The sequence below is a fragment of the Pseudorca crassidens genome, chromosome 16, assembly GCF_039906515.1.
Source record: "Pseudorca crassidens isolate mPseCra1 chromosome 16, mPseCra1.hap1, whole genome shotgun sequence".
In the NCBI taxonomy this organism is placed as follows: domain Eukaryota; kingdom Metazoa; phylum Chordata; class Mammalia; order Artiodactyla; family Delphinidae; genus Pseudorca; species Pseudorca crassidens.
In genome coordinates this window covers 7,262,014-7,278,794 of record NC_090311.1, presented here as the reverse complement: position 1 = coordinate 7,278,794, position 16,781 = coordinate 7,262,014, and the positions used below count along the sequence as shown (strand labels likewise).

The 16,781-nt window shown below is 48.7% G+C and overlaps 1 protein-coding gene across 3 annotated transcripts in view; it reads right to left on the bottom strand.

The window, feature by feature from the left end:
- The window catches only part of CTBP2 (C-terminal binding protein 2), a 162,966-nt gene that overhangs the window by 99,587 nt on the left and 46,598 nt on the right, over nucleotides 1-16,781 (bottom strand). For 2 of the 3 annotated variants that reach the window (XM_067709100.1, XM_067709102.1), the window contains one exon: nucleotides 14,425-14,528. The gene's annotated coding sequence lies outside the window, so the exon portion shown is untranslated. Of the gene's footprint in view, nucleotides 1-14,424; nucleotides 14,529-15,267; nucleotides 15,421-16,781 lie in introns of those variants that run through there. The other variant, XM_067709101.1, reaches the window with a different exon arrangement.

Here is a 16,781-nt window from a genome sequence, read left to right as displayed (position 1 = left end):
GGGGGAAAGCCTGATATACAAGGGTGCCCCAATTTCTTCAGAGAAATTAACATTTCAATCCTGTTTTTATCTAGAAGTCATTAAACTGTGCAATATGAATTACTTGGAACTGTAGCAGAGAATTAACTCTATTCATCAACTAAGTCCAAACACTTTCAAGTGCATCTGTAATGAAAAAATAGCTCTACATTTCTATCTCTTCTCATTAAAGTAAACCGGTTTTCCCCCTCTCAGTATATAAAACTGTCTTCTCTTTATATAATTTATATTACCATAAGCTGGCTCACATTCTAAACTATTACATGCCTCCAATTAATTTTTGCAGCTTTTGCCTGAAAATTTAATGAGATAGTAGTGTATGAACCTGCTGACTCTAGATTACGTGTGCACCCAATACTAATGTTGGCGTCATAAAATCATCTGATCCATACTCGATGAGAGGCTCCTGTCACCACAGTGGAAAAGGTAATGTGCATGCCAGGTTCACACATTTTCCTCTTTTAAATCCAATTATAAAATTTACTGGTCTCAAATTAAACTGCCCCTACTTGTCCACCTGGGAAAAACAGAGAAAGAAGCAGCACCGTCTGTCTAATTATCTCCCAACTCCATTTCTTTCTTTTTTTTTTTTTGTGGTACGCGGGCCTCTCACTGTTGTGGCCTTTCCCGTTGCGGAGCACAGGCTCCGGATGCGCAGGCTCAGCGGCCATGGCTCACGGGCCCAGTCGCTCCGTGGCATGTGGGATCTTCCCGGACCGGGGCACGAAACTGTGTCCCCTGCATCGGCAGGCGGACTCTCAACCACTGCGCCACCAGGGAAGCCCCCCACCTCCATTTCTATAAACATTTCGGCCAACAGCTAAGACGGATGACTGTTTGTCTAAGCCCTCCGCTCTCCACTGTGGGAGCTAAGAGTCTGCACTCACCCAAGCCAGTCCCGAGAGGCAGCCAAGGCGAGCACCCAGGAGGACGAGGTCCGAGAAACCCCTCACCTGGTCCAGATGCAGGCGCCCCCAGGGCACACATGCCACAAGAGGTCCACACCCCGCCCCCCCGCATGCGTATGCAGGAGTGTGTGTGCGTGTGAGTGTGCACGTGTAGGAGTGTGTGCATTTATATGTGCGTGTGAGTGTGCATGTGTGTAGGAGTGTGTGCATGTGTGTGTACATCTAAGTGTGCCTGAGTGTACCAGTTCAGCCAGAGATGAATAGGTCACGGGTGCTGGTAACTCAGCGACAGACTCAATGACTACCCCTCTGCAGTGATCACCTTTGGCCTAAGGGTCTAGGTTCAAACAAAAGGGAAGAGAGGCCAACAGTAAAAGCAGTACTGGCAACAGTCACTAACCACCACTCACGAAGGACTTACTGTGCACTGTGACTTCTCAGCTGCCCGTCACTGGGCAGGTGTGAGGCGGGATGTGCTCAGCCCAGGGAACGGTCTGTGGGACCTTGGGCAGATCACCTCAGAATGCACAGCCCGTTCCCTACCTGTGTTTGTAATGATGACACCTACACACACACCATCACCGGAGGCTGAGAATTAGTGGTAACAGGAGGATGACAGCACTGAGCAGTGTCCAGGGCACGGCCGGCCCTTAATACATCACTTGGCTGGTCTTTGTGGTCAGCAGCCTGCAGGAAGGCCAGGACCTGGGGAATCAGAGGGCCAGGCTTCCGAGGAGGGGAGGTGAGAAGACCCTGCTGTTCATTCCTCTCCCCTGACTTGCCCAGACCCCAGCCTCGTCCTCACAGTGCCAGCGAGCCAGCGTGGAGGCTGCTTCTGCTGAACAGAGAGACAAAAACAGGACAGACAGACACTCTGGGGTTTGAGTTCCCCTCCCTGCAGTGGTCCAGCCCGGGGGCTTGGCTACTGCAAAGTCCAAGCAAGAGGCTTGTACTGGTCTGGGGCCAACCCCTGCTGGGCCCTTGGGGAATGGAGCTCTGGACCCCACACACAGAATGCAACAAGCTCACCTGCCTGGGAGCATCTGGGTCGGGAAGCCTTCTCTTAGATGTTTGTTTGTAAACAGACTTAGGAGTCTACAGTGAGAGGACAGCCATCAGATCAGCCGGTCAGGTACACTCAACAGCAAGCCACATTTATACCCAACGTCCAAACGGTTTTGGGAGATGGGGATGGTGCACGACAGGCTGGGTGTGCAGGTCGAACCCAGACCTGCGTTCAAACCCCACCTCTGCTCCTGCCAGGAGCCAAGAGAAGGCAATTAACCTCCATTATCCATTAAAATAATAAGGATAAATAAAGATTCCCCCCCTCCGACTTTGCATGACTGGCCACACACATGAGACCGAATGAGGCCGTGTGCCCAAGAGGGATGGGAAAGCTCAGAACGCTTGGCTCACCTGGCCTCCTTCTGAGGGCAAGTGCTGGACCACTCTGGGCTTTTCAACTCTGTGTTCCACGGCCAAGGAAGGCCTGTGACACAAGCCCCAACACCCAGGCACACTGAAGGGACCTCCTCCCGCCCCCAAGTCAACCTGGAGCATTTCCCACCAACTGCTGGGGAAACTCTCCTTTGCCAGGAGTCAGCATTTAAAGGGAACCCTCACGCCCAACAGGAAAAGACAGGACACTTCCTGGCTACAGGTTTGCAAGAAAAAAAGCTCTCGAGTTGCCAAAATCACTGCCTAAGGGAAAACACAAAGGTGCCCAGCTACCAGAGAAGGTGGCATCGCCAAGGAAGACAGCAGGGTTCTGAGGACTGCCCGAGCCCAGAGTCACTTGCTCCGAACCCCTCACTCCAGCCAGTCTGGTCTAGGCTGGGGTGGGGATGGGGGCACTAGACTACAGCTGGCCATCCTCTACATGGCCTCAGGTCCCTAGGAAAGGACCCCAAATTGCACACGGCCAAGCCCTGGGGAGGACACAGCAGGTCTCAGCAAGGTCACATACAGTGAAAACATTTTCTTATGTTGAAGATCGGAAGCTATTAACTGTGTTACTGGCAAGCACAGATGTTGTCTATATCTAAAAATTCCCAAATAGATCAATTAGCATATTATAAAGAATTTACTTTCATTTTCCCTTGACAGATCATAAAAGCCAAAACACAGCTCTCAGTTTGAAACTGACAAGTGCGTATAGCAGGAGATGCTCTATTAAATGGAGACAACAGCAAAAGAAAATGGTATTTATAATGATTAGCCACCTAATTAATTCTAAGAGTAGAATGTCAAAAGCTATAAATCCATTTCTTTGGTAACTGAAGCTCCACATCAAACTAGTCACTTCTGCGCTCAGAAAGGAAAAGCCCTAAAAATTCCTGACATCTGTGCCCTGCAATATGGCTGTTCCATTAGTTTTCCAGGTAAGGTACTTGAAATGCATGTGGAGAAGCAATGGAAGGATAGAATTCAGGGGGAATAAATACACATGCACACACACAGAATTAGCAGCAATAAATTCTAAAAGGAAAATAGTTTAACTACCACAAATGTGTATTCTTGGATATGTGTTCATTTCCTGTGAACTAGCTCAATTTAAAGAGAAATTCTCAGGACTTCCCTGGCGGTCCAGTGGTTAAGACTCCGTGCTTCCACTGCAGGGGGTGCGGGTTCGATCCCTGGGATCGATCCCTTAGTTCCCAGGGAACTAAGATCCCACATGTCACGAAGCAACTAAGCCTGTGCACCACAACGAAGATCCTGCCTGCTGCAACTAAGGCCTGACGCAGCTAGCTAGCTAGCTAAATAAATACATACGTGACATACATACATACACACATACTGGGGGAAAAGAGAGAGAGAGAGAGAGAGAGAGAGGGAGAGAGAGAGAGAAATTCTCAAGCTTCTGCCCCATGAGGAAATCTGGAGCCCTTAGTGTTTCTTCAGCTTGAGGTGGCGGGATGTGTGCGGAGGAAAATTCTAAGACAGACAAGGCTATAACAATGCTATTATCCTCTGAAACGTTATGCATTTTCCTAAACCTGTATGTTTAGAGATTACCCTTTGGGGGAGGAGAAGGTGGGGACGAGAAAGACAGGCAGAATAAGAAACCATGAAACTAAAATTGATTTAAAAGATGCAGTTGTCCTTCTTCCTATACCTCTCTTCCTAGATTGCAAATCAAAATCTGCATTTAAATAGAATATTTTTAATGTAAAAAAAACCCAGGAAGCCCTAGGGTACAGAGGTATTGCGTTCAACATCTATGGGCACAGCACTGCATTTTAAATGAGATGTGGCATCTTGAAATTTACTGGATAGATTACACATTCCAAATTGTCTTGTTATTACTACTATTTTTACTAAATTCTCCTATCCTAATAACTGTGTTTCTTTTATCGCCAGGCTTGTTAATAAAAGTAATGTGATATTACATCATGCTATCTATCAATTGAATCTTGAGAAAAGATTACACCGATCCAAGGATCTCATAAGCCCCTGGCTCTGATAATTCCAGCCATTATTCAGTGTGAAATTCAAACAGTCTGAATTCATTAACATTGGTTGTTACAAATCTGCATTTTCAGACTTTGCCATAAAATGCAGGAGTCCAAACCCGGTGACCTGAATCTAACAGCCTTTCATGCGAAGTAGCCGCGCTAACTGGCCTCTCCCAGCGCTGCTCCAGGATAAAGCCCCATGTGCTTGCCCCTCTCCACGGCTGACCCGGTCACCGCTGGGGAGGGTCAGGCCGAGTCGGCCTCAGCCCTGCTGGTCACACTCAACGTTCAGGCAAATTGCAGAGACCTGAGCCACTGACAGGAGAATGGGGACCCTCTCCCAGAGAAGGACACACATCATCAGACAGGTATCCAGGTAGCCAGTCACACCTGGGCACAGTACCCTGCCACCAGCACCTCGGCACCGCCGTGGCTCGGATCAGCTCACCCTCATGAAATGAAGAGCTCAAACTCAACATGTGCAACATGTGCAAAAGGCCTCAGGGAACCCTAAACCTTCATTCCTTGACAAAGAAACATCACTACCAGGTTGGTGGGAAAGGAGATGGGTTCCACTTCCAACATCCCAGGAGGAAAACATGACAGAAGTGCCGTGAACCAGGAAGTCTAAGGTTCTGTCCATCTTCCGTCTCAACGTTCATCGCAGCCAGACCACAGGGGCCTCCTTGGAGAGACACACTCTGTGCTCCAAGCTCCTCCAGCCGTCGGCAGGTCACCAGGGTTCCCCTCCAAGCTAAGTGAAATGAATGACTATCTCATTTACTGATGCTGTTAGTAATGATGATGGTGGTGGTGGTCATTCTCTATTAAGCCCTTACAATGTACCAGGAACTTGCCGAGTCCTCCTCAATGACTGTTTCGTTGAACTCCCGCTACTCTGAGGTTCAGTACTACTTACTATTCACCCCCATCTGACAGAGAGGGATTCTGAGGCACTAAGTGCAGAGGGGTTTCGTTTGCCCAAGGTTGGCGCCATCCGAGGTGGCCCAGGACACGCCCCGCAAGCATTTCCTGGCACTGCCTTCAGTACCTTTCCCTCCACCCACCACCAAGCCCACGGCCAAGTCTTCGCCTTGGCAACTGGAATCTTTACCTTCCCTGTGCAAAAACAAGACGGAGGTGGGCTTCCCTGGTGGTGCAGTGGTTAAGAATCCGCCTGATAATGCAGGGGACACAGGTTCGAACCCTGGTCCGGGAAGATCCCACATGCTGCGGAGCAACTAAGCCCGTGTGCCACAACTACTGAGCCTGCGCTCTAGAGCCCGCAAGCCACAGCTACTGAGCCCGTGTGCTACAACTACTGAAGCCCACGTGCCTAGAGCCCGTGCTCCGCAACAAGAGAAGCCACCACTATGAGAAGCCCACACATCGCAACGAAGAGTAGCCCCCGCTCGCCGCAACTAGAGAAAGCCCGTGTGCAGCAACGAAGACCCAATACAGCCAAAAATAAATAAATAAAATAAATAAACTTATTAAAAAAAAAAAAAGAAGGCGGTGCCAAAGCCATGGGGCTCTGGAGGGACGCCTGTTATGATGCAATCCCAGACTAAAGAGCTGGGCGGTTTCCCAGCCAAGTCTAAGGCCGCATCACTCTGCTCTATTTAAACACGCAAGCAGAAGGCTTTCCAGCCTTAAACAGGCCTCTGCAGTGCTGCCACTGAAGCCTGTGGGAGATCAGAGTACAAATCAGTAAGAACCCTCTCTTCTAGAGGAAGCTGCAACCCTATGTCGTGGTTTAGAGTCATCTTCTGCTGTGATTAGGAAGTGGAAGTGAGTCTGAATTATGAAAGGCCAGGAGTCCTGTACTCTCAAAGTTAGGGTTTTTAACAAACATGGGACTGGGGTCATCAGATACGCATACACAAAATACCAGTGTCCAAATCTCCAAAGGCAGGCAAAGCATGCAGCCACCGTGATGGGTCCACGAAGGAATCTGATACACCCTCCATCTGTCCTTCAGTCCCAAGGGACCTGGGACTACAGGTCCTTGTAATCCCAGCTCAGATTCAATCAAGGCGGCTGAATCACAACTCCCCCTCACCCAGGAAGCCACCACAAGCACAGCACCCCAGAGGACAGGAGAGTACAGCTGGGTCCCCAAGCTACACAGAATTCAAACTCCCCGCCCCACCTGTGTCCCACCTGCAAGTAGGGGAGGCAGGGACAGGCTCTCCTGCCGCGGAAAGCTCGGGAACATGGACATATTATTTCAGAGCACATACACCTCCTCCAAACAGGTAGTGCACCATGCTGGCTTGCCTTCCGTCAGCAGAAGACACTCCCAGCTGACGCAGAATCAACCCTTCCTTCCAGACAGATGCTGGGACGGTTCCTGCACAGGTCCAGCCATCCCACACCTCCCTGGTCCCTCTGCAGCCTGGGATTCATTCATTCAAAAAAGAGTCCTGTGGCATCTGTAACGTGCGAACCATGCACAGAAAATCAAGGAGACCATGAGGGCATCGGACGTGACCTCTGCCTCACAGAGCTTTTGAAAATCACTCTGGAAGATTCCATGTTAACAGAGAACTAATCCTGAATCCGAGTCCATTCACAAAACCTTTGTCTACTTTCACCTGATAGAGTCAGAAGCCTCAGCGTCATCAGAGAGTCTGAAGTCCTGGGTTTCTGTGTTATAATGACTGGGCAACCCTCCCGCACCAGCGAACATGAGTGAGGACCCAAATGTGTTAGGGGGTGATGGGCACCCAGCAAAGACAAGCCCAGTAGGTTATCAATATTGATTAAGAGATGCAGATGAGGCCAAGGGCATCCTGAGTCAGTATCTTGCAGGACTGCGCACCCACCCTCCCACAGCGCTTCTTCCACATTTCCATTCCTGGGTTGTGGACACCTGTCTTCAGTCTGCAGAAGGGGTGGGACGCAGGTGGCCGTGACCGGATGAACCGAGGGGCACCCAGTAAACCTGCATTGCCCCAAAGCTCCTCCTGAGAAGGGGGAAGGGCTGTTTTGAGGCTCTGGTGTCCAGAACGAAAGCACCGCCCAGCAAACAGCCCCCCCGCCCCGGACCTGACGAAATGGATCGCTGCCCTGCGCTGCTTCAGCTGAATTTTTCAAGGAGTTGCAGGTTACACCCTGCCCAGGCCAACAAAGGTTTCCTTTGAGTTAAACAATGTATAGCTGAACCAGAAGAAGGGAGGCGACCACAGACCAGGTCTTGAGTTACAAGACACAGGAACCAGGTATCTTTGCCACGAACTCATTTTCTGCAAATCTCCTGTATTAAAAGACAGCACAATACCGTCCGATAAATCAAGGCTGCTCTAAGCGGATCCAACTGGAAGCTCACGAGGACATCTGATCCACCAGCCTCGAGAAAAGACGGAATGGGGGGTCCCGGGTGGGAGCCACTGGAGTTGATCAGTAGACACATATGAAGAAATGGAAATTAAGCACTGGCAGCAGATGTTCGGAACTGCTACGCACCCGTGGCTTGCGTTTTTGACCCCCACACATTCGCATTTTTTCCCTAACGTTCTATCTTCTTGCCGAATATAATTAATTTCAACAGCTTCTGTAACTTACCCCACAGGTTGTTGCTGTTTCCTTTACACAGTATACTGCTGAGAAATTGATTTGTTTGCTCCCTCTGTCTAAAGGAACCATGTTATGAAATATGTATAAATGTCACTGCTCGGGCTGCTGCTGAAGAGAAGGACAGAAAAAATGTCCCATCTTACTCCTTGCACAGGGGTCCACTCACGGCAGACATTCTCGTCCGTTACCAGCCTGCCTGCTCACGCACAAACCAATGAATTACGAAGCATTTTCTTTTTAAACCTCCTATTTATCTTTAACTGGTAGGAGTCTAAGAGAATTATCTCTTTTTTTAAAGGGAATTACCTTAATTGCTACGTAGAAAGAGTGAATTGCAAATGTGTTCAGTTAACCAGGAAGACTTTGTTTTTAACAGCACGGGGCCAGGTGGGAGTTGCCAAGGTTGCCAAAAATAAAGGAATCAATAAAGCAAATGTGTTGAGCTGCTTGTTAGGTGGACGCTAGGGAAGGGGGAAGCCGCAGGCAACGGTCCTGGGGACAACCTCCACCGGGGACCACTGAATCCTCAGACATTTCCTAAAGCCTTACTTTGGAAAATGCACCAAATCAGGATCCAGAAATTAAATGATGAAGAACTCTGTAAGTACCCCGGTTCTTTCCGCATCACGTGTGGGCTCTTTCTTGAGCTGTGGAGTATTTCCTTAGCATTTGCAGCTGAGGAATTTGAGGCTAAGTTGAAAGTAATGCCAGATTTACACCTGAACCTGGAGAGATGCTGTGTTCCTCCACAAAAATCTAAATGGAATGATCACCAAAATGACCTAAAAGTAAGATTATATTTTAAAAAGATGTTATTGGCCCAATGCATTCTAGAAATAGTAGTTACGTTGGCAGTGGTAACACACAAATGCTAAACAAAAATATTTATACAAAGAAATAAGCTCTTCGTCTCCCATTAATGACACCCAGAGCGCTGGATTGAGACCCAAACATTTTTAAATGAGAAAGCTCATTTCCCCACCCACTCACACAGTGACATGAACATCCTCGGTCTGAAACTTACAGCAAACATGAACTATCATTTCCTTCAACATGCCTGGCCCTTACCCCGCGCAGGCTCGCGCCTCCATCCACTCCTCCCATTCTCCCTCCCTCTCACACATACATGCTCCACGTCCCAGGGAAATGGTAAGGAGCAGACCAGTGACAATGGCCTCTAGTTGTCCCATAACCTGGGGCTGCTGTTCCTCTGTCTACTGGGAGGCCAGGGGCAGAAATGCTTCTGTGTGGCGTCTGTTCAGGTTCCCATCGTGGCTGGCCTTAGAGGTGCTTTCCCTGCACACAGCCACACCCCTGGGGACAAGGGGCAGCCCATGGTCAGCCCCCCTTCCCACGGACCAAGTGATTGAGGCAGGGATGGACCCCACCATGCACACGAGAACGTGAACTTCCCGGAAAGCTGAGGACCCCAGAAGTCATCACGACAAAGTCATCACTACAGAGGGATCCTGCATACTGGCAAAGCAAGTCACAGGACTGCGGTGTTTCAGCAGGGACCAAGGGAACCCTGAGCCTGGGGTTACACCATCGGTGTCCAAGCCGCAGGTCTACTCATGGGCCCCGTGTGCTGGCATATGATCTCAGCGTCAAGTGCTTCGCTAATAAAACAGGGATCTTGGGGCTTCCCTGGTGGCACAGTGGTTGAGAGTCCGCCTGCCGATGCAGGGGACACGGGTTCGTGCCCTGGTCCGGGAAGATTCCACATGCCGCGGAGCGGCTGGGCCCATGAGCCATGGCCTCTGAGCCTGGGCGTCCAGAGCCTGTGCTCTGCAACGGGAGAGGCCACAACAGTGAGAGGCCCGCATACCGCAAAAATAAAAATAAAAATAAAAATAAATAAAACAGGGATCTTAGCCAAGGTTATAGGATCTTGGGAAGAGAGGGCCACATACCTAGTATGTCCGCGCACAACGCTGTATGGCATGCTCAGTATTGACCCAAGCCCTGCTCCACCAGGAGAGAGGGCCGTGGCCCCGCTGCTCTCCTGTGGCCGCAAGGAGCCATCCCTCCCAGGCACAGACTTCCAGCAGGAACACAGCTTGGCAGAGACCCTCCCTGGCCGGGAACCCCAGGAAGTACAGGCAGGCTGGCTTGTTGCGGACACATGGATAACAGAGTTCCGGGCCTCCCTGGCCTTGCTGGTTGATTAGAACCAGTCCTGAGGGCTGGGAGGTGGGGAGAGCACCAGCAGAGCAGTGACCCACCAGAAGGTAGGGGCCAGGGGCCTGACCCCCATGTGACCGGGACAAGGACAGACTTTGAAAACAGAACAAAGGGACTAGGTGGATGATCTCTCTGGTCCTACCCAGGAGCCTTGCTGGGATCTGGAAATTCCCTGGAGGAAAGGACAAGGGCTGAATCAACACCTCCCAGAGAAGGGCTCCTACAGGAACTTGGATCTGCAGCTCATAAATAAAACACAAGCAAGAACCAAGACCCCAGAGCTCCAGCTGAGACCCCTCCTCCCTCTCCGCAGACAGCAGGGCCCGAAGCTCCACCAGCATCTTCCCTGCCGCCCCCGTCTCGGCCTCCTGGCTGTTTCTCATCTAGAGAGTCCCCTGGAGATGAAAGGCCCAGCATATGTTGCTCTGGTTTGTGTTTTCCGATGTTGGCAGTTGTGCCTCTAGTCTAAAAACCGGAGCAGGATCACACGTCCCTAGTGCAGGCTGCATGGAAAGAGTGGACGGGTGACGGCCAGGGCAGGCCAAGAACTCCAGGGGACCCTGGAGGCCACAACACGAGGCCCAGCATGACCACAGCCAGCTCCCTCCAGTGCTCAAGCAGTGAGAGTCAGACTCACTGCAAGGTGTGGGCATTTATTTCTGGAGTAAAGCAATACTTTCCCTTCTGTTTCGCGGGGAAGAAAGCTGTGCTGGCAGAAACGGGGCAGAGGCCCTAATGGGGCCCACTGGCCCACTAAAGCCATACTCAGATCGGAGCGGCCTGGACCCCACAACAGACCTTGCGAGGCCCTCCCCTCTGAGTCACCAGCACCAGGGGAACCTCAGATCACCTTTCCCTGGGGCTCTGCGGGGCAGGTCAAGCTTCCACATCATCATTGCAATCTGTCAACATAAAGCAGCGCGCAAGCCTCTCTGGGTGCCGGCAGCCGGATACGCTGTCACGTCTTTGACAAACCGCAGCCACCGCTACGCCACCATCATTTTACAGAATAAGAGCTAAGGGCCGTGGTTTGCATTTCCACTTAGCTGGAGACATTTGACAAAAAGCACTCATTTTTCCCTGACGCTTCTGTTAAAATTACAAGGTAACTTGGTACCGCCACAAATATTAATGCTTAATAACAAAATGGCACAAGGAAAAACAATGACCCATCTGAACCACTGGAGAACTAAGTCTGGTTCCAGAAGTCAGCGAACCACGGAGCACGTCGGGGTTTCACTGTAACAAGCGATGACGTACAGAATGGACAGTAAAAGCAGAACAAAATGCAACAGATCTACATGTCGCGTGTTGTCGTTCATTAGTGATGACCAAATGAGCCTCTTTGCACGGGGGGAGGAGGCTGACATGTCTGATTTGAAGTTATGAAAAGAAAAAAGCCACAACCAGACTATCAGGTCTAGAATAATAGAAATAGAATGCTTCTAAGTGAGGGCACGCACAAATATACTAAGAGGACAAAAACGACGCATAAATGGTTCCAGCACCACACAGGTTTGCCATTCCAAGACTGCGACTTTTCATGAATTTTGTGTCTTTTGTCTATTTCCTTCTCTTCTGCCTACATTAAAAAGGATTTGTCTAGGAGATCTCAACAGGTAAGCTACCAGGTTGAAATCAACATGTGGTCCCTTGCTCTGGCTGCAATTCAAGATACCCCTCTTGTGTTGCTAGGTATTGACTGCAGTTGGGGCTGAATGAGTAGCCATCCAACGAGTGGGGTACAATGGACTGGGCACAGTGACAAGCCACAGAGAAAAGAGCCAAGAACTAACACACGCTTCTGGGACACGCGAGAACCACACCCTGTGAGTGTACACAGGGGTGGTCAGGGACGAAGGTTAACCCACTGGCAGGGTGCCCAGTGCTGGGGAGCAGCCAGGCCATCGGGGTCACAGTCAATGTGGGTGAGGTCACAGACACCACGAGGCATCCTCCAGGCATGGTGGCCATGCTCTAATGAGGGCCAACGCCAACGTTACACCAAGCTTCTCAAGCTCTTCCAGAGTGCTATCAAAAACTGTTACCCCAAATTATGCCCAAAACACATAAGTGCTGAGAACCACTGTACGAGGCCAATTGTGTGAGCGTGCTAGGTGCTAGGGAAAAATTTGCTATCAGGAATGGTGTTGCAATTTCATTCTGATATTGGATGCATTTATGCAATGTCAATGTTCCTCTCTCTGAGACAGAGATCACTGATAAACAGGATCCCGCAGTGGCTCAATTATTAGGTTGAGTCAAATGAAAATGCTGTTATGTAACCGTTTCTTGATATTTAAGAAGTCCATTTCATCCTTATACTGTGGATTTCCACATTCTTATCTTTAGAGAAGTAGTTTTCCAACCCCGTGGTGTCTACAAAACGTACCAAGCATCACCCTCAAGTCTTGGCACCCAGCCGAGACGCTCCCTCAGGTGAACCTCGGGTGACTTTCTGTGAAGGACTCAAGGATCGGGCACTGGCAGTGCTTGGACATGGAACTGGACAACCGTGGGGGTCTGACGGATTTCCATCACTGTGACCCACTGAAAACATCTTCAGTGCCGTTACCCAATCCTGGAATTAACACCCCACCAACCCCAGGTCCACAAAGAATGTGTACAACAACATCCCGGCCTGAGAACCCCGGGCAGATTCCAGCACGCAGGGTCTTTAAAAAAAGGTTTCTTTTAGAAGAATGAGTGAGAGCCAGAAAAGAAATAAATGTTGGCCTTAAAAGGCAAAGTTGAGTGTATACGGTTGAGAGTGGCCATCATGACTAATAGATATACCCATGTCCCACCCCCAAAAGAAGGTTCACTGATATTTCTAGTTTCTCATCGCCCCAGTACAAAGATTCTTAGAATTGTTCAAAGATTATGGAGTGTCTCTGATAAGTAACCTCTGTGAACTTCATGCTCTGCCGTGGCCTTTGGCTGGGCAGCCTTCTCAGATCACTCTTGGGAAAGGTTTCCGGGTTTCTACAAGGCGGGGGCTCGTGGGGACCACTCCAGTACAACTACTCATGTCACAAATAAGGCCTCCCAGAGGGGCCTGCTGGGAAGTGGGCTCCGTGAGCCCAGGTCCGGAGCAGCAGCCCCGGTGTTGGCAACTGACCCTCGTCCATGGGAAAAGGCAGTGAGACCCTTCCCCGGGCCACACCCACTGGTTGGGTTGAGACTGAGGGTCAGTTCGGGCCCCCTGGCGATCACCGGCTAAAGCCGTGCCTAAGGCTGCATTTTAAGGCCAACATTTCTTTCTGTGTTATTATTTATTCCAGACCGTGTGTGCTGGAATCTGCCCAGGATTCTCAGGCAGGGAATCCTGTTGTACAAATTCCTTGTGGGCCTTTGACCTTTCTCCAAACCTGAGGGTCTGTCCTACTCAATACTGCAGGGAACAAGCCTGGGGGTTGACAGAAAGAACGGTGAGAAACGGCTCACACTCTTTTTTCTGGCTTTAAGATGACACTGTCAGCTCAAGGAGAAAACATTTTTTTCAACAGGATAAAAATCAATCATTTCTGAGAAGTTGCCACGTTGAGAGTCTAAGATCTAGGTTTTGTGGGAAATGGCTAAAGGCATGTTGAAATTAACTCAGGACCCCCAAAAGTCCTTGCTATGGACGGAAGACTGAACTCTGTTCATTGGTATTTTCTCAACCATACTCCAAATAAGCAGACAGTTGAAGGCTCTCCTCAGCCCACATCCCACATCCCTAATCCATTCCACCAGAAAAAAAACCATTCTATGTTCAAGACATCCTAGAGGTTGGCAAGTCTGAAAATCTTAGCTCATTAAAGATGTACCGTCCTCAGCAAGCTGCTGTCTCCCTAAAGACGTCCATCTACCATTTGCCCAAGCCACTCGGGGTGGCGTGGACGGTTTCCCCAATTCATTTTTATTCTTTGTAATTAATATGTCGAGAAGTCCTAACACGGCTCCATCCTGACTTGAGTTTCCTGGTGTAATTTCCATTGACTTATCTCTATAGCGGCAGCGGCAGCAGCAACAATCACTTTACACTGAACTATATTGCTTCAGAGTTAATTACATGTATTTTGCTTTTGATAAATGAAAATACCAGATGCAATTAATTGAAAGACAATCAATATGATCCCGCTATTAGATGTCCCGATGAAACATCCTGAGGCTGCCAGCGATCCAGTCATCAACAAACTGCAAACACATTCCAAAGGGGATTTTGAAAAACCTGAACTTTTACCTGGAGATATTTTACAATAACTCACCAATATAAATGTGTCCGCAAACTCTATAGTTCACACGATGGGCTCTCCGTCTTTTTAAGAGAATCCAGCTTCATCGGTTCAAAACCATTTAAGGCGATGAAACCCTGAAAGCAAAATGAATTGGATCAGTGAAGTTGAAGCAGTGATTTCTTCCTTGTTTACATCTAGCCATCCTTTAATTGCATTTTTCCAATGCCTTCGATTCTAAGCTACCAGAGGTTATTAAATGGTTTCATTAAAAATACTATTTGTCTTGCTTTAGTCACACACCAGATCAAATTAAACAGTAGAGCACCAGAACAAATGAACTCTTTCCATCTATTTTGACACGAAGCCAAGTGTGCAACACCAGAAGGTGATATTGTGTCATCGCCGTGAAAATGTCATTTAACTTCTTTGCATCTCCAAGTAGCAAGCAAAGGGACAAAACAATCATATTATCTTCCAGCAAAAAGTCTTACCAACTGTTTGAGAAATATGGAATTCAGAAGCCCACGGTTTATAAGTGCTATTAGCATAAATGCTGACAACTGTTAATCCACTGTAACTGATGAACGGTTGCAGTTGTCATTAAGAGAAGGCACTTTAACTTACTACTGAAATTGATTACTCAGTTAAGAATTCAATCCTAATGTTCGATAAAATTGCACTTTCTTGGCAAAGGCAATATGAAATGAGGTGATGCATTACACAGCACTCGCATTTATTTTACTATACATGGAATGAAGAGGAGATATATGGGACCATCCACATTATCTGAACCACTTCCTGTGCACACAAAGCAGTAAGAGGGGGCGGGTGGGGAAGTTACTCCTCCCCGGGGCTGACAGAAAAGGCAAACACCTGGGCAGGAGGCGTGTCCAGGTGTCTTTTCTGTGCCTTTCCCACGAAGGACAGATGCAATTTCAATATTGGAGCTGCTATGGCACCGGGGCATCTGTGTTTTAAGGTCGTCCTTTCTCAAGTCCCGTGAGGATGAACTGCTGCAGCCATCCCTGACCATCTCCAAGCTCACCTTACAATCAGTCAGGATACAAATAGTTGATTAATATTTTTTTTTAATGTATGAAATTACCGTAACCAGTTTCCCAGCTGCACTCTACTTTTCAAACCATTCAAAAGAAAACCATACTCCTGTGTTCTCTCTAATGTAAGGAAGGGTCCAAGTCCTGACACCAGCCAGCTCCTACTTCGCAATTACAAGAGTTCACAGCAGGAACAGGGTGGTCTCCATGGTCAGGGTTACCATAATACCCAAGGTCAAGAAGTGATTCACTCCCACTGTGCCTCCACACCACCTTACACCCCAAACTTTCCAATTCAAGGGAGATGGGTGTGGAGAACAGAGACATCCCAGCCTCTGAAATGCTAGGAAGGAGGGACGGGCGTGGGCTCTCAGTAGTTCCAAGCCTCTAATGACACAGTAGTTTCATGTTGACTAAGCATCTATTATTGCCAAGGAACCAGCCTTTGGAGGCAGCGAGAGCTTGCCTAGCAAACTCTCGTCCACCCTTCAAAACCCATACCCTAGACATCTGTGACACCTTCACTCCTGACTGCCAGGCTGTGACATACTCTACCCATCGCCAAGTCTCTAAATGTTTAAATGCCTTGATCACGCATTATTCATCTCCAAAGTCTTCCACGTCTGGGATACAGTAGGAAATCAAATATTTAACTAACTGCATATATAACTGCATATATATATATATACCTGTCTGTAACATTCTTTTCAACTAAGGTCTGAAGACAACGGCAACATGTTAACACCTACCTAATCTTACTGGTGGGCACAGGTTCTTTCCTTGAGATACTTCATAGTCAAAGTAATTAAACAAGGAACAGACAACGCGGACGGTGACGTTTCACGGAATTTTAAGCCAAAAATTCAGAAGAGCCTGCAGACTGCCCGAGCGAACGGTGATGGCTTATTTAGTGGATTAAGAATGTTAAAAAGCTTGGAAGACTGTCAGAATCTTTAAAGCAAGTGCCCATTGTTATGCGAAGGTGGAAAGAAGTACTTAAAAAGAATGCAGCTACAGAAAGGCTAAAAAGGCTAAAAATTCAAAAACACTTGTTTCCATAGATACTTGATGACAGTGCAACAGGGAGTAGTGCCCCGCAGATGTGCCAGGGGAAATGTTCTTGGCAGGATTCCTCCAAGAACTTCTAGGAGTATACAAGACACAGAAACGACTTAGCTAATTAAAATCACCACCGCTCCTCCACGAGCAGCCCCAGGAAGCTAAGCAGGCTCTTCCACCAAGCGACTCGGCCTCGGCCAGTAAATGCCAGGCAGCTCCAAGTTCACTCGCTGCTTCTGGCTGAGGAAAAGGGCATCTATTTTTGGCCCGTAT